The 17500-nt window shown below is 43.2% G+C and overlaps 1 long non-coding RNA gene across 2 annotated transcripts in view; it reads left to right on the top strand.

Moving 5' to 3' along the window:
- LOC147471566 (uncharacterized) overlaps window positions 1–17500 on the top strand; it is a 368440-nt gene that overhangs the window by 146228 nt on the left and 204712 nt on the right. Inside the window, exon 1 of one of the 2 annotated variants that reach the window (XR_015191145.1) lies at window positions 9537–10285. The exons of the other annotated variant lie outside the window; for it this stretch is intronic. This is a non-coding gene — a long non-coding RNA (uncharacterized LOC147471566). Of the gene's footprint in view, window positions 1–9536; window positions 10286–17500 lie in introns of those variants that run through there. 2 annotated transcript variants of the gene reach the window in all.

Genomic DNA, 17500 nt, shown 5'->3' with positions numbered 1-17500 from the left:
ATATTTTCTTTTCCCGGAAATATTTGCCATTAAATTCTTTTAAAGCTGATCTGCGTCACATTATATCGGATGCTTTTTGTCAGTTACCTAGAAAATGAGAAAGAAGATTAAATTTCTCACAAGTTTTGCAAGACCTATTTTGTAATGGATTATGATACGCAAGAATAGCCTGTTTAGTAGTTACTGCACTTTGCCGATTTCCAAGTCATAGCGATTTGTTTTCAGGAATGACAATTTGAGGTTTCGTTAACGCGCGGTATATCAGATGCTGTTTCAGTTTTTAGTTTTCGTGAAGTGTCTTTTCCGCAAGGGTATAGACATTGAGGGGAGAGAGAGTGAGGAAGAGGGTGCGGGAGGGAGAAGGAGAGAGGAGAAAGAAGGAGAGAGGAGAAAGAAGGAGGGAGGAGAGAGAAGAAGGGAGGAGAGAGAAGGAGAGAGGAAAGAGAAGAAGAGAAGAGAGGAAAGAGAAGAAGAGAAGAGAGGAAAGAGAAGAAGAGAAGAGAGAGAAGAAGAGAAGTAGAGAGAGAAAAGGAGAGAAGCAGAGAGAAGAAGAAAAGAAGAGAGAGAGAAGAAGAAGAAAGAAGAGAGAAGGAGAGGAGAAGAGAGAGAGAAGGAGAGAGGAAAAGAAGGAGAGAGGAAAAGAAGGAGAGAGGAAAAGAAGGAGAGAGGAAAAGAAGGAGAGAGGAAAAGAAGGAGAGAGGAAAAGAAGGAGAGAGGAAAAGAAGGAGAGAGGAAAAGAAGGAGAGAGGAAAAGAAGGAGAGAGGAGAGAGAAGGAGAGAGGAGAAAGAAGGAGAGAGGAGAGAGAAGGAGAGAGGAGAAAGAAGGAGAGAGGAGAAAGAAGGAGAGAGGAGAGAGAAGGAGAGAGGAGAAAGAAGGAGAGAGGAGAAAGAAGGAGAGAGGAGAAAGAAGGAGAGAGGAGAAAGAAGGAGAGAGGAGAAAGAAGGAGAGAGGAGAAAGAAGGAGAGAGGAGAGAGATGATGAGAGGAGAGAGAAGGAGAGAAAGAGAGAGAAAGAGAGAGAGAGAGAGAGAGAGAGAGAGAGAGAGAGAGAGAGAGAGAGAGCGGCAAAGTGGATTTCGTCTTGATACCCAACCATTACCCGATGATTATAACAAATGAGACTACATTTACGAGAAGTAATGGGAAGCTGTGAGGAAGAAGGGAGTCCGCATGGCAGTGTTTGAAGACCTGTATAAGTAGTCAAACTTCTTGGGATTTTGCAGTCGCGTGGAAAGAGTCCGTACGTAGGCCTTTACCTGGCTGCGGCAGTTTAAAAGGCCAGCCAAGGATTTCTCCATCGACGGAGGTGTGGGGATTGAATTCCGTGTCAGGACTTTGCATGTGGCGTTGAAATTTATCCCTTGGATTCATCCCCCCTTAGTTCGTCAGTTCCCAGAGGAGTTTGCTTGTGTGGTTACAATTGCTTCAGTTTTTTTGTTTTTTTTTGACAGTAACATTAGATAGAGATAGGCGGAAGGAAGAAAGAGAGAGATACAAGTGTAATATAAGAAAGGGAGAACTGTAACACACTAAAGTTCTAGATCGAGTTGATGTTAGAGAAACTCTTATGGTTCCTATTATTTACCCGGGATTATATCATAAACGGTTTGATTTGGCTCGGTCGTATGTGTGCTGATTAGACCAATATCAAAGGGCATGTCAAAGCAAAACACAATTTGGAATCCGCCGACACTGAACGGGGATCAGCAGTGATTAGAACACGAGTCACGCGTGAGGAACCTTCCGTGAAAATCAGCAACTGAGGCGAAGGTAGCATCAAAAGATCAAGTGAGCCTCGACCCTTCTAAGGCGTGAGACTAATGGTAAAGGATGAGACAGCGTGTGATAATTCTTTTAGCCCACTGGAGGATGTGTGTGTGTGTGTGTGTGTGTGTGTGTGTGTGTGTGTGTGTGTGTGTGTGTGTGTGTGTGTGTGTGTGTGTGCGCATTTGCAAGTATAAACTTGCCGATCAGTGTTCCGCAGGCAATAAAAACCGACCGTGCCATAAATTACTTGCAGTCTGATCTGTAAAGAGTACAGCGCAATCGACTCCATCATAACCAATAACTTTGACGGAGTTAGAAGGCAGTGATCAAAGAGAACTGCCGCGCCTCTGGAAAATCGCTCAGAATTGGATAAGAAGGAATAGTAAAGCGATGATTTAGACACAACACCTTAGAACTTCGAGAGGAATCCGTGTGAAGTTGCAAGTTGAAAGAAATAGTTTAAGATGTCGAGGGTCCACGGGCGACGTAGAATAGTGGAAAATTCGCCGGTGAGGTAGCCACGTGGGGGCGTTTGTCTTGAAAAAGGAGTAAAATAAGTAGCGTATAGAGCGTTGTTCTTCAAACTCTCTTCATCACGACCCCGTTAGGCTTCGTGTGTTATCCTCGCGGCCCTATTAGACAGTATTGTTTACTAATCAGTAGGTCAGTAGATTTTACGCCTTTCTGTATCCTGTACGAATAACTTTTCTCTTTTGGTTTACTACTTAATTTACTGAAACGAGTTATCATCTGATTTTCATTTTTTCCTTTATTCATTTTATTTAACAATCTTTTTTAATGATACGCAGGGACCCCACTGACATCTAGCTCGCGACTCAGTGGTAGGACGGCACACATACTTTCAAGAACTCTGGTATAGAGGATAATAGGCAATGGCTGGAAAACCGTGTAACACGTGGGAATAATCTTTTCAAAATTAATGAGTGAAAATAAAAAATTAAGAAAATTGATAAGGGTAGATGCTGAGAGGGTTTTGATGAGGTAGTCAAGTTGGAAAGAAAATGTTAAACAAAGGAAGTAAGACGGAAAGATGAAATATTGAAAAAAAATGTAACAGACTGATAGGAGCTTAGGGAAGCTGTCGAGAAAGTTGTAAAAGAAAAAGAGAGGCTTTGTTGAGAATGATAGATGTGCATGCGTTACGGAGGCAAATTACGGTAATTGAGAGCACACTCGAAGGATGCCCGAGGACCGGAAGCAGCTAGATAACGGAAGTCTTTGGAAAATGCAGCCCGCAGCCCCAGCGAGAAGGGAGAACTATAAACTAATCCGAAAGTTTTGACAAGGTACACAAACTCACACAACGCGGGGAGGAGAGGGAGAACAAGACAATGAAATAGAGGAAACAATGTGGGAATGAACCACTGCGGAAACAACAGACGCAGCTTGGAGAACAGAGGCTGTTCTAGTGAGGAAAGGAGAAGAGACGAGTGAGGGCACGAGGAAATATGCAGAGAACACAAACGGATTCCGAAAAAAAACAAAAACAAAAAAAGATAACTTGTATCTGAATAAAAACGGATTGGTGACTAGTGAGGGTGAGAGTGAGAACAGCTGTTTTCATGGTGGGAACATGAACGGGGGTCTTTGTCAACCTTAATTAAATCATGTAAGAGGCGAGACAATTGTGTTTTTTATTACAGTGTGATAAAGGATCAGTTGCATCACGCAATCAGCATTTACATTATGGGATGATAAATTCAGATTAATTTGTAACACGTCTGCAGCTTTTTTTTTCATCTTTTATCATTTAGTCTCTACTCTTCATCAAGGAAATGGTGTTGAGTAGAGTTAATCAAGAGATTTTAATGCATTATGTACGTACTTCGGGTCGGTAGCTAGTACTGTTGTACTATTTATGTTGTCAGATATCCTATAAGATTAATGTGAACCTTATTTTTTATTTCTTTGATTGATCATACTTGTTTAGGACTAAACACTCTATCAGGCTAAATCATTACCATACCATACATACCAACTCACACACACACACATAACTTACGCACGCATTTTAGGAATCAGTTTCAAAAGAAAAGAATTACATGTTCCTGTGTCGGAATCTTGTTTGCATCAGCTGTAGCCAACTCGCGCCCACTCGCGCCCGGCTTCCTTCGACCAGACTGACTTTGCCGCACCCTGGAATCCGAAACTCCGACATGACACCGGAATTCCAGCCTGTGATGATTCTTTCCTTCTGTTGTTGTGCAATAACGTCACAATTCTTTCTCTCGTCGGCCACGCTCTCTCGGCCTTCACTTCGCTGCGACATTTCTTCTTGATGTTGAACAGAAACAAACGAACAAACGAAAACGATTGCATAGCGGACGATGCATAGCGGACGTCCATCGCAACTGCCCTTTCCGACACAAAGCGCGCATTGCCGAGTCCCGCGCGCCTGCGGCACCGCTCATTACGGGACAAGAGCGTAAGTAGGCCGCTTAGATGCACAGCTCTTTTGTACCTTTCTCGCCGTAAACTTGAGGCGCTTTTATGCAACGGGTTCTTATTGCGCGTGCAAGGTTAGATGCATGGCAAGATGCATGGTGTTATTTTAAGTAGATTGCGAGATGATGTAATATACATATCTTGACTGGGTGTATTTTCCGTGGTGGTATGGCGGTGGGGGAGGCAGAGAGTTGGGAAGTTGGTGATGCTGATGGTATGGTATGGAGGAATGATTCTAAGGGACGAGAGACGTGTGTTGGGGAGTTCCGGAAGTTTGGAAATGGAAGTGAGGCTGACGATGGGGGAGGGTGGGGCGTGGGTTGGGGGGGGGGGGAAGGAGGTGGAAAGTGGAGTATGGTGAAGATGCGAATATTTGATATTTGTAAGTTTATGGGACGGATCTTATTCTGTGTGCTTACTTCATCATTATTATAGCTCTCTTTAATTGAATTAATTTTCGATAACAAAGGTACTCAAAATAATGAAACTAATATGAGCAAGTGAAAATATTATTACTTTTGTCGACAACCTGAATAGCATGTCGAAGAACGGCATACTCGAAAATGCTTTCCAATCACTGTCTGAAAAATAGAAACCGGCTCTTGAGTTTTTGCATTTGAGTGACGTCACACGTCCCTGCAGTTCCGGAATAAAAAAAATAGGCTCAGGTAAATTTAGGATAAAAAAAATGGACAGACAGAGGCTGCCAACGAACCGAAAATTATAAATATCGGTTATCTGAAATTCTGCTTGCGCTTTTTTTGGTAGAATGTTGATACAATCACAAAAAAAGGAATTATCATACGAATTTATTCATTTGCTCTGATTATAAAACGGAACAACGCTTTGAATAATTTATTCATTATGATCTGTGTGTGTATCGTCGGTCAGTGATATATCTTTACCAGTTTGGAAGCGCCAGAGTTAAAGTGTTGCAAACCTCAAATTAGAGAAAAAAAAATCTCAATGTTTACCATTACTATTTTATGTAATTGTCTTTGTAGCTCTGTTTACGGGCAGACTTTACCGTCGAGCTTTCCCGAGAAAGAGCACACACACACGCACGCACATGCATATGCACATTCACACGTACATTTACGCGTTCATTCGTACGCACACTCACAAGCACACGTACAAGCACACACACACGCACACGCGCACACACATTTTCCCTCTCTCTCTCTCTCTCATGTGTATACACTATATATTATGAATAAACTTATCAAAATAATATCTCTCTCTCTCTCTCCCTCCCTCCCACTCCCTCTCCCTCTCCCTCTCTCTCTCTCTCTCTCCCTCTCCCTCTCCCCCCCCCCCCCTCCCCCCCCTCCCCTCTCCCCTCTCCCCCCCCCCCCCTCTCTCTCTCTCTCTCCCTCTCCCTCTCCCCCCCCCCCCCCCTCTCTCTCTCTCTCTCTCTCTCTCAAAATCAAATCAATCTCTCACTCACTCACTCACTCACTCACTCACTCAAAACAAAAATGCAAGCAGAGACAGAGAAAGAAAAACAAAGAAATATAGGAAAGAGAGAGTGAGTGTGGGTGTGAGTGTGAGTGTGAGTGTGAGACAGAGGCATAGAATGTATAAGTTTCTTTCACCCTTTTCTCTCTTTTACGCTCTTCTACTTACTCTCTATTGCTGGCTTCCTCTCTTCCCCTCCCTGCTCCCTTCTGCCTCCCTCACTCACCCTCCGTGTTTCGTACATGTCTCCCCCTCCTTCTCCTTACCCCCCCCCCCATTTCCTTCTTCGCCATATTACCTCCTCCTGTTACCTCCTCTCTCATATGGCGATTCGCGGAATCCGCAGGTCCACGATCATTTGTACGTGAGACTCAAGTTGAGATTGCATGGTTGATAATGATCCAAGTTACCGCCGGTGCGTAATGCAAGAATTGGGCACATGCAAGTTTGTTGGTTTAACGTGACGAATACGTGACCTGCAGCGGTTCGTCTTGTCGCGTTCTTGAAGTTGCAGGCGGAGTGGCGTGGCGTGTTCACTGCATTCGTGCGGACTGATGTTTGCATGACAACGATAATGCTCTCGAGACTTAATGATGCAGTTTATTTACGGAATGATGTTGGAGCTGTTATTATAATATAAAGCTACGCGATGAGGGTTTTGATTTATATGCCGGCATTTTTAGGGGAGGAATAATTCCCCAGAAGGCTATTTTTGGCAAAGCACTTAAATGCAATCGTAGCTTCAGGTTAATCTGATCATACGACAAATGTCAGAGTTTATGCTTGTGAAGAATAGATATAAGGAGCAAATAAGTATCCCAGAGCGTAGGAACTGACTTGATACCGAGGATTGCTCGTGTTGAGAAGGGAAAGTGTTGTTCGGTGTGGGTGCTCAGGTGCAGCAGGTGAGCGGCCCGGTGAGCGGAGCCAAGTGTTCCTGGCCGGCTCGTGTCACGCCCCTCCGACGCTTCCGAGAATCGGGCCACTTCGGCTTACCTGCCCACGTGTTCGGCAGGGCTCGCTGCTTCAGCCGAGGCTCTCTATGTGGGATCGTCATAATTTCGGATGTAGCTCGTGTTCATGCGAATGAAGAGTTGCGCATGTTCGTATGCATAAACAAATAGTTGGAGGTTCACATAGTCTTTCTTTCTAATTTTACACCACTCTTACGACCAGATAATTAAATATTTTGCTTTCTTAGTTTAGCTTATTCCTGAACTAGATTGGGGCATGCCTGCTCTAAGACATTTTCCTACCATGGAAAAATAAGATAGATAAGTGAAATGATACCAATACCAGGAAGACGAGAAAAAAAACAGGTAAAAGAATGAAAGACAGAGTGGGCCAACAAAGCGATGCCTGCCGGATACCCCAAGTTCTTGAACTGCGTCTCAGGTTGGACGGCCGACAAGCGATGAGAGAGGGACCCAAGGTCTTGGAGGAGCGGCCCTGTCCTGGTCTCGGCACTGGGGCTTTGGGTCCTGTTGTGTACTGTCTGAGAATGTGGTGTTTGATTCCGTTTTTTTATGCGAGGTTATGTGATGGTGGTTTTGCGTCGTGATCTATAGATTATGATTATGTAATCATGAGGTGGTGCAATGCTTATCGCCGCTTGAAATGTATGAGATATGAAGGTTCTATCCGTCATTACTTTGACTATTTTTAGAGATATGATTATGAGCTACAAATATGATACCGAAAAGATTAGCGAACGAATCCCAGAACTGGAGTCCTGCAGAATCGAAGGTAGATTTCTCAGTCTGGCGCCTTGAAATACCCCGCCTTCCCCACCAGCTACACATGTACATAGTTTAGACGTTGTACCTGTCCTGACATGTTGACTGAATCATAGCAATAGATGAAGGGGACAAATAAACCGTAGGGCAGTGTATGTTTACCCTGACGGTCTTGATATTAAAAGTTGTCCGTTTGCCATGAGTGGTACTACCAGCACGGCTGGCGTTGCATGACAATGAAGGCGTGATGTCACTCATAAAGGTAGTAAAGATGATGGTCTCAAAAGTGAAGAAAAAAAAAAGCATCAACGAGTGAAAAATGTATACCCAGTACACTTCCGGCATGTGCATATTTGTTAGGCAGTTTGTTTATTTGTCCCCTTCATCTATTACTATGATTCAGTCAACATGTCAGGACAGGTACATTATATTAGTCCGAGTAACGTATATTAGTAAGGTATATTAGTCCGAGTAACGGGTTGATTAAGTGGTGGATGAACAAATTTATCGAAAATATGTAAATCAAATACTACGGAAGCCATACATTTATACTTTCGATACAGCAATTCAGGACACTTTGGAATTAATTGTACCAGTACTTTGCAATGATATATAATTCCTAATATGATTATTATGATGTGAATGTTAAGATTTCTAATATATTCACCCCGGTCGATTTAATTATGAAACTAGTCGGCCTCGAATTCCGCGTCATCTGGTTCACATCCGAAAGAACGCCACCGAAACATCTTTTAATGCCGACTTCAGATTCGTATTTAGGAAATGTGATTATTTTTTTTAGTCTGCATTGCATCCTAGATAATGATGATGCACTTTTAATGAGCACGAAATTTGGTAATCGCACGAACGCCGTAGGAAATAGTTGGCTATTGTTATCCCTTATCGAAAGAATTGTGATTGTGACTGGTGATGATGATGTTTGTATGAGAGAAGTTATGAATATGACTCAACGGATTATAACAATGCGGATATAGAAATGAGATTTTATCCGTTACATTGTTAATGATTTTGATAACCATATGAGTGATGATAGTTTTTCTCTGAGTTGGGGAAATTATAGTATTGATTTTTGTAAGTACGACACTATAAGCAAAAAAAAAAAAGTACCAAAAAAAGTTATCTCGTTCATGAATTCATGACTGAATCAATATGGAATGTTATAAAAGTTATATCGCAATGATTGCTACAAATATTGGTAGTAGTTTATAAAGGTAAAGAAGAAGAATGAAATGATACGTCTTTTTGAACAGCCGATTTAATTCCATTTAGACTATAAGGGCTGCAGCCTGCCCGTAATGTCTGATTGGACTCCGGCAATCAAGATATCACAGAAGGGAGACACTGAGCTTCCTCGTGAGGAGGAGACCGTCACGGAATCTGACCTTCGACGGTTGTCCATTTCCCATCACCGTCGCTGACATGAATAGTGAAACGCATGTCCTCGTGACACGACATCGTTTCCCTTCGTAGTGTTTTTTATGTTGTGTAGTGTTCGTTCGTTCGTAGTGTTTTTTTCATATAGTTCTTTATTTGTTTATTTATTTTATTTTGTTTATATATATATTATGTTTTATTTTAGTGTATGTGTGTGTGAGTGTGAGACGACTGCTTGTAAGTCTTGCCATCGCGAGATTCAACAAACAAGCGAAGAAAAGTCTGATAAATAGGGTGTAAGTAATACAAAGTAGTGAATAGCGGTGAATAATGACTCGGTGAATAGTACGAAAAGGACAACCATTAGTATGTTCTGTTATTGTTTGATCAATATTGTAGAGTAGCAATAGCGTGTCAGGCAAGACAGCTCCACATGCTATAAAACCGTAGGCCCAAACATAGGCATACAGTCGCCGCTTGCTTGTCCAGAAATGCTGAGTGCCTTGTCCAGAACTTCCGGTCATTTGAGTCACTGAAATGAAAGGGTTGGATTCAGAAAGTACGATGGTGGAAAGGTTATCATTTACTGACAGTAATAATAGTGATGGCATCAAGTCCCGCGAGAGTTGGCACTGTGGCGGCGTGTGGCATCTGGGGGAGGCAGCGGGCCGCCGCCACGCAACTATCTGCTCGTGTAGGGCCAAGCTCGGGACGGCACTGGTAGTGTGTCCGTGGCTGTGGGGCCGAGAGGTTATACACGCTACCCGCCGCTCAGGTTCTTGTTGCCACCCTCTCCTTCCAGCCCATACTACCACTACTACCAAAACTGCTACTACTACCACTACACTCACACTACTAACACCACCTCCGGGCCATGCCTACCACCCACCACATGGTTTACGGCTGGTCTGTGCACATCCCACACGAACTGTTATGCCTCTGATAACACTGTCCTGGTAGTGATGAGAGTGGCCGACTGTGCTAACTAAATTGGCGGTGAAAGGTGCTAAGGTTACCGATAATTGTCGCGTCATTCACAGAGGACAAGCGTTTCCCTGTATAACAACGAATTATTGCCAATTAAAACCAACCCGTCTTAATTAATTGTATGATTTTGCAGTGATCAGTGTTTAGTAGTGAGTCATTAGGCATTTGTATTTTAGAAAAAGAGCCTTTATCGGCATTTGAAAAAGTCGGATAGCCGAAGACCGAGCTACCAAAAGCAGGTGTGGCGTAACCCTGGTCCAAGTGCTGTGCTGATTGACCTGACGTGTCCCGACCGAGGCGCAGGCCCATCCGTCAATCGTTGACCGAGGATCTCCTAGCAAGAGACTTGAATCCCACCGACAATGGAGTGCGGGGCGGTGCTACGTCTGCTGGGCAGGGGCAGGGCGGTCAAAGTGCCGCTCTGCTCCCTCACCCTTACTCCAGCGGTGGCCAGGCTCCCGAACGCCTTCTCTCAGGTGAGTCCGGGTCCGGCCTCGTCTTTTCCCTGTGAGGCCGTACCCTTGACCATAGCTCGAGCTCTCCCCTCCTTGTGTGACCTCATTGACTAGACCTTGTGCCCTCCCCTCCTAGTGTGACCTCACTGACCACATCCTGTGCCCTTCCCTCCTTGTGTGACCTCTCTGGTCACACCTCATGCCCTCCTCACTTTGTGTGACCGACTAGCCACATCTTGTGCCTTCCCCTCTTTGTGTGACCTCACGGAACAGCTCTTGTGCCCTTCCCTCTTAGTGTGACCTCACAGAACAGCTCTTGTGCCCTTCCCTCTCTGTGTGACCTCGCTGAACAATTCTTGTGCCCTCGCCTCTTTTGTTAGGTTATTCCCGTACTCGAAGTGACTATGCTGCCGCCCACGCCCTCTTTTCCCTGAGACCAGAATTCTTATTCATACGTGGATGAGCGATGTTTGTCGAGCCATGTAGCCTTTCTCTTTCTCCTTCTCCCTCCCTCTGCCATTATCCCCGGGGTTCAGGATCCATATCGGATGCAGCCTCGTTTTAGACTTATTATCTCCTCTTCCTTGTCCCTCCTTCTCTCTCTTTTTCTCCGCCATCTTTTGCCTCCCTTTTCACTTTCTTTTCACATACTCGCTTTTCGTTTTCTTTTTATGATTATTATTTTCATTATTATAAAAGAACATTATTTTGTTTTATATTAATAAAGCTTTATAGATTTACAAATGCTAAATGAGCATCCCCCTTGTTGAAAATCCCATTCATACAAATTGTTTGTAGGTAAGTGGAAGTGCACGAACAAATTATCTTTATCTTGCAGCAGAAATGGATATGATATTCATGAAAGTGAAGCAACTAGGGGATGAAAATATTTTCCTCGTTCCGAATGGGTGAGTAAACAGAAATGTTTCCAAGGTGTCGACGATATAATGGGTGTGTCCACAGAAAAGATTCTGGTCGGAGTCGGTGTACGGCGATGGGTGCGGTGGTCGCTCACGGGATGAATATGCAATGTAAACGCGCACCTCGATTTGTTCTTGCCGTGTAAAATGGAGATGTAGACGCTTAGTTATTTGTGACTGCTTGCGCTTAAGTAGCCCTAGCAACGCGCGTATGCACACACACACATGCACACGTACACACCCACACACACATGTACACACACATGTATACACACATGTATACACACAGATGCACACACATGCACACACATGCACACACACATGTACACACACATGTACACACACATGCACACACACACACACACATACACATACACATACACATACACATACACACACACACACACACACACACACACACACACACACACACACACACACACACACACACACACACACACACACACACACACACACACACACACACACACACACACACACACACACACACACACACACACACACACACACACACACACACACACACACACACACACACACACACACACACACACACACACACACACATACACCCATGTACACACACTTGTGCACATGCTCATGCACATACTTATGCACACACTTATGCACACACTTATGTACACACTCATGCACACACTCATGCACACACTCACTCACCCACCCACCCACTCACTCACTCACTCACTCACTCACTCACTCACTCACTCACTCACTCACTCACTCACCTATTCTCTCACTCACTCACTCACTCTTTAACACACACACACACACACACACACACACACACACACACACACACACACACATACACACATACACACATACACACATGTAAACACATACACACATGTACACACACACTTATGCACACACTTATGCACACACTCACTCACTCACCTACTCACTCACTCACTCACTCACACACTCACACACTCACACACTCACTCACCTATTCTCTCACTCACACACACACACACACACACACACACACACACACACACACACACACACACACACACACACACACACACACACACACACTCACCCACTTACTCACCTATTCTCTCACTCACTCTCTCACTCACTCACTCACACACTCACACACTCACACACTCACTCACCTATTCTCTCACTCACTCACTCACTCTTTAACACACACACACACACACACACACACACACACACACACACACACACACACACACACACACACACACACACACACACACACACACGAGCACACACGAGCACACACACGTGCACACAGACATGCATACACACATTGCTCACACACGTGTACACACAGTGCATACACACGTGCACATACATGTGCACACACATGTGCACACATGCAAACACACACACACGCACACACTGACTCTCAGAGAAACGACTATGAATATATGTTCTTGCGCTTGACAGCATTCATCATAAAGGGTATTGAACATAAAGCAAGGCCCACTTTTATCATGATGAATTGCCAATGCCATCGATTGTAGTGCAAGGTGGTGGCCTTTTATCTTCTGATATTTTCCAGTAGGTTTGGACTGAAGTGGTTACATGACATCATGGATGACGTATCGGTGTGTGTGTGGGGGGGGGGGGAAAGTGGATTAAACGAGTGTGTTGAATGGAAAAAGGATGTGTTGGGGATGATGATGTTTCGTTAGGGTTTGTAATCGTGTGTGTAGTGACGTTTTGAAAAATAAAACTCTTGGCTGTATTGGCTATATATCTTCCTTAAGATGGTATATTATTGATGTACTCCATGTGGTGAAGTTATCCATGTAATAGTGTTTATGAAGACGGTTGATAGGATAGCTTGCACGCAGGGATAGTGCGCGCAAAGGACGCGTGCAACAGAAGCTTGGGTAGGGGAAGAGGGCGTGGCTTGAAGAGCAGCAGAGGCGGAGTGTTGCCTGGGGATGCAAGGAAAGCCGCTCCTTAACGATGCTCGTCGACGTCGGGAAAGGGAGAGGGAATTTGTCAGTGACAGAGGAAAGACGGCTCTTGATGTGACAACTCGGAGAATAGAGTCAGGAATGGGGAAGTTAAGAAGAGAAATTTGCACATGTGTGTGTGTGTATATGTATATGTATATATATATATATATATATATATATATATATATATATATATATATATATATATATATATGTATATATATATATATATATGTATGTAATGTATATATATAAAGATATATATATATATATAGTGTGTGTGTGTGTGTGAACAGGGACACATGTCACTCATGTATGTCATTTCTTCGGCTGGAAGGAGGTGTGATAGGCCCACAAGGCATCCAACACACAGTTGATTAAATATGTAGGCAAAAAGTTATCAGATAAAATAGACAGGTGACTGAAATTAGTGAATTTGGCTTTTGATGGATTGAAGATAAAGGCATGATAGAGAAAGGCATTTGTTGTTGTTGTTGTGTGTGTGTGTGTATGTGTGTGTGTGTGTGAACAGGGACACATGTCACTCATGTATGTCATTTCTTCGGCTGGAAGGAGGTGTGATAGCCCCACAAGGCATCCAACACACAGTTGATTAAATATGTAGGCAAAAAGTTATCAGATAAAATAGACAGGTGACTGAAATGAGTGAATTTGGCTTTTGATGGATTGAAGATAAAGGCAAGATAGAGAAAGGCATTTGTTGTTGTTGTTGTTGTGTGTGTGTGTGTGAACAGGGACACATGTCACTCATGTATGTCATTTCTTCGGCTGGAAGGAGGTGTGATAGCCCCACAAGGCATCCAACACACAGTTGATTAAATATGTAGGCAAAAAGTTATCAGATAAAATAGACAGGTGACTGAAATGAGTGAATTTGGCTTTTGATGGATTGAAGATAAAGGCAAGATAGAGAAAGGCATTTGTTGTTGTTGTTGTTGTGTGTGCGTGTGTGTGTGTGTGTGTGTGTGTGTGTGTGTGTGTGTGTGTGTGTGTGTGTGTGTGTGAACAGGGACACATGTCACTCATGTATGTCATTTCTTCGGCTGGAAGGAGGTGTGATAGCCCCACAAGGCATCCAACACACAGTTGATTAAATATGTAGGCAAAAAGTTATCAGATAAAATAGACAGGTGACTGAAATGAGTGAATTTGGCTTTTGATGGATTGAAGATAAAGGCAAGATAGAGAAAGGCATTTGTTGTTGTTGTTGTTGTTGTTGTAGTGTGTGTGTATGTGAACAGGGACACATGTCACTCATGTATGTCATTTCTTCGGCTGGAAGGAGGTGTGATAGGCCCACAAGGCATCCAACACACAGTTGATTAAATATGTAGGCAAAAAGTTATCAGATAAAATAGACAGGTGACTGAAATTAGTGAATTTGGCTTTTGATGGATTGAAGATAAAGGCATGATAGAGAAAGGCATTTGTTGTTGTTGTTGTGTGTGTGTGTGTGAACATGTACACATGTCACTCATGTATGTCATTTCTTCGGCTGGAAGGAGGTGTGATAGGCCCACAAGGCATCCAACACACAGTTGATTAAATATGTAGGCAAAAAGTTATCAGATAAAATAGACAGGTGACTGAAATTAGTGAATTTGGCTTTTGATGGATTGAAGATAAAGGCATGATAGAGAAAGGCATTTGTTGTTGTTGTTGTGTGTGTGTGTGTGTATGTGTGTGTGTGTGTGTGTGTGTATGTGTGTGTGTGTGTGTGAACAGGGACACATGTCACTCATGTATGTCATTTCTTCGGCTGGAAGGAGGTGTGATAGCCCCACAAGGCATCCAACACACAGTTGATTAAATATGTAGGCAAAAAGTTATCAGATAAAATAGACAGGTGACTGAAATGAGTGAATTTGGCTTTTGATGGATTGAAGATAAAGGCATGATAGAGAAAGGCATTTGTTGTTGTTGTTGTGTGTGTGTGTGTGAACATGTACACATGTCACTCATGTATGTCATTTCTTCGGCTGGAAGGAGGTGTGATAGGCCCACAAGGCATCCAACACACAGTTGATTAAATATGTAGGCAAAAAGTTATCAGATAAAATAGACAGGTGACTGAAATTAGTGAATTTGGCTTTTGATGGATTGAAGATAAAGGCATGATAGAGAAAGGCATTTGTTGTTGTTGTTGTGTGTGTGTGTGTGTATGTGTGTGTGTGTGTGTGTGTGTGTGTGTGTGTGTGTGTGTGTGTGTGTGTGTGTGTGTGTGTGTGTGTGTGTGTGAACAGGGACACATGTCACTCATGTATGTCATTTCTTCGGCTGGAAGGAGGTGTGATAGCCCCACAAGGCATCCAACACACAGTTGATTAAATATGTAGGCAAAAAGTTATCAGATAAAATAGACAGGTGACTGAAATGAGTGAATTTGGCTTTTGATGGATTGAAGATAAAGGCAAGATAGAGAAAGGCATTTGTTGTTGTTGTTGTTGTTGTTGTAGTGTGTGTGTGTATGTGTGTGTGTGTGTGTGTGTGTGTGTGTGTGTTTGGCCACTTAGCGAGGCAGTGTTGAATTCTCGTGCAGAGATTTGCTATGATTTGTATATTGTGTAATTCATCTTGTGAGAATGAATCATCTATCTTATACAAAAATAACAAGGCCAAGGGTTTATTTTGATCATTAGTATTATTACTATTATTCCTATTGCTTGTTATTGGTAGTCTATCATCATCATCTTCACACCATCATCATCACATCATCACAGCTTCACCATCATCACATCATCACAGCTTCACCATCATCACATCATCACAGCTTCACCATCATCATCAATGCATCATTACCATCATTGCATTCTGCATTCTCAGTTCATATACTTCTCTAATCCGTGTTATCAAATTTCCCTTGATATCGTTTCCCCCATCATTTCGGGCCCTTAGCTGCTTCTCGAAGGTTTTTTCTCGAACTGGAAGAAATGATATGAAGCCCAATTTTACGAGGCTTCGAACAAGGCTGTGTTGCGGATGTAGGCTGGCCTGCTGCCGGCGTTGAGTCCCTCGAGTAGGACCTTTGGAGAGGGAGGGCATCGAGGGCTGCTAGGGCTTGAAGGAGGCCATCGCGAGAGGGCGTGTCGCAAGAGCTGCACCCTCAAGTGTCTTTCAAAAAACTTTTTTTTCTGCTTCTTTTACTCGCCAGCCATTTTGAGTTGGGATTTTCAAGGGAATGATTTCTCTCTCTCTCCATCCCTCCCTCTCTCTTTCTCTCTCTCTCTCTCTTTTTCTCTTTCTCTCTTTCTCTCTTTCTCTCTCTCTTTTTCTCTTTCTCTCTCTCTCTCTCTCTCTCTCTCTCTCTCTCTCTCTCTCTCTCTCTCTCTCTCTCTCTCTCTCTCTCTCTCTCTCTCTCTCTCTCTCTCTCTCTCTCTCTCCACTTCACAGTTCACAATTCAGCGTTGGCAATGTGTGAACCGTCATTTTTACTTTTATCGGAAACTCATACCAATATGAGTACGTGGCATGTGTTTCGGATACCTGAGTTGAAACTGGAGGTTCACACATTAGCAACGCTGAGATGTGAACTTGGAAATGGAGGAGGTTTTTATCATCGCTTCGGTAATATTGCAATGCAACAGCCATTTGTTGTTTCTTATCTGCAAGTAACTCTAGTCGAAGGTGTTCTTAGAGTATCACCGTTTTATCTCTGTCATGGTACGCGATTTCTCAGTAATCATTGTCAAACATATACCGCTGTAAATTTTGCTGAACAGGTATTAGGAATATACCATTCTATTCTACTCTGACACAGAAGAAAAAATAATTCATCATAACAATTGTACTAGTCGCAACGAAAACATAAAAATCTTCTGAGGCTTCTGTCATTTCGAATCGTATAGAAATCTGAGAAGGAAAATGCTAAATTATTCCCTTCTCCCCTGAACTGGCAGTAATTTAAATTGAAGTAAATGAGCAAATAGCTCTGCCGTGGGGAACTCGCTGGGGTACACGTTCCAAAGGCCAACGTTCGCTGATCAAATTGCATGACCACGCCAAGGGAAGCACTGGTAGAGCTGTGCTAGGGAGTGTGCGCCCGGCTTTGATTTGTAATATTCGCTTCGAACGAAGGCCGCTAGTGCAAAATGTATTTTGTACTTCTTGGTCCTGTTTGAAAAGATCGATTAAAGAAGGAATCGATAAGCCTTTAATAGACGAAAATCTATCGCATATGAAATAATGTCAGACTTGAAAAAGATCACATTGCCTTTAACCAATATCGCTAAAGCTCCGGCATCATGGCAGCCAATCGCCCTCTATATTGAAAATTAGCTAATCGTATAATGCCATGCGTACGTTATATCGTG

Source organism: Penaeus japonicus, unplaced genomic scaffold (genome assembly GCF_977035675.1).
Source record: "Penaeus japonicus unplaced genomic scaffold, GWHDUDI00000001_assembly GWHDUDI00000007, whole genome shotgun sequence".
Taxonomy (NCBI): Eukaryota; Metazoa; Arthropoda; class Malacostraca; order Decapoda; family Penaeidae; genus Penaeus; species Penaeus japonicus.
The sequence above is the reverse complement of the archived record's forward strand: the minus strand, read 5'-3'. Positions and strand labels throughout refer to the sequence as shown.